The sequence below is a fragment of the Poecilia reticulata genome, linkage group LG9 (genome assembly GCF_000633615.1).
Source record: "Poecilia reticulata strain Guanapo linkage group LG9, Guppy_female_1.0+MT, whole genome shotgun sequence".
In the NCBI taxonomy this organism is placed as follows: domain Eukaryota; kingdom Metazoa; phylum Chordata; class Actinopteri; order Cyprinodontiformes; family Poeciliidae; genus Poecilia; species Poecilia reticulata.
The window spans coordinates 28922755-28924105 of NC_024339.1; positions in this window are offsets into that span (position 1 = coordinate 28922755).

Below are 1351 nucleotides of genomic sequence, written 5' to 3' on the forward strand. Positions count from 1 at the left end.
TATATATAGTTACATATATGTGCTTTGGAGTTTCTGTGCTGATTAATTTTTTTGCGAAGTGATAAAAGCTGGGTAGCTCTTGCATTGTTACAAAATGGAGTCATGTTCCCTTCAGCCCACTGGCTGCAATGTTGACACACGTTGAGATGCCATGAGACCTAAATTCTGAACATCATGGCATGGAGCGCATCCCAGTTTTCCATGTCTACCATATAACCAGGGGTGAAAGGCGGGTACGGTCGGATACTGCGTACCCATAAAAGATTTAGCGGAGGGACGCAGTACCTGCAAGAGATGGGAGCGGCTGTCAGCTGTAAGAAATCAACGGGTTCACTGTGAAGCTGTGAGTGATTAGTTTTTCAAGAACAATCTAAAACACGACTTCATCAGTTAATAAATAGCTTTTTTCCCATTTCAGGTTGTTTCTGAACTGTTCGTGCTTTGCTATAGAAGCGGTGCAATTCGTCGATCCACTAGCGGAACAAGTCAGCGTCGGGCCGGGAGGCGGGGCCAATGACCGGGCCCCTCACGTTAATCACCTGCCCTGCTGGAAACTGTTGAGTCGATCTCGGCATTAGGTGACAAACTGAACGCCGCCAGGACGATGAGACCAGCACGTCCTCCTCTGACTGGCTTAAAACGTTCATAACTTTATTAAAGAACAAGACAAGAAATCAATAAAACGTGTTCAAATTAATGACCCAACAACAATAATAATCTCAGTGATTATTGTTTCAACAAGGTGACGCGCAATTTTTTGCGTTTCGGTTCCATTAACAAAATAACTAGCAGAGCAGGAGTTTAAAATTAATCAACCACCGCGGTGTTCAGGGAGGTTTATTAATGATCGCAAAATAAATATCAAGCCTGAAAACCTAATATCATAACAGACCGAATGTTATGGTGGTGGTTGCCATGGCAACAGGTGTGCTTTAAATGACAAAGAGGGAGATTTAGAGTTGATCACCTGTTCGGGTTGTTTTACCTTTGTTTACCTTTGCTGTGGCTCATCACAGCCGCTGTAGCTTCTCAACATTCAATAAACACAAACCTGGAGTAATTATCTCTTTTTGTGAGTTTACGTCATTTACAACAAATATCAGTATTTAACAAATAAATGGCTTCTACTGCGATAATTATGTGAAATTAAATTAATTGTCTAGTATTTCAGAAAAAATAGTTTGAGCTCAGCGTCTGGGAGATTTTTACTCTAGCAAACAATTTTTTTTTGCTCCTTATTTAGTGGAAATATTGATGTTGATGAGATTTTCTCCAAAATAATAACCGTTTTCAATCCATCCATCCATCGACACACACACATATATACATATACACACGCGCACGCACGCAC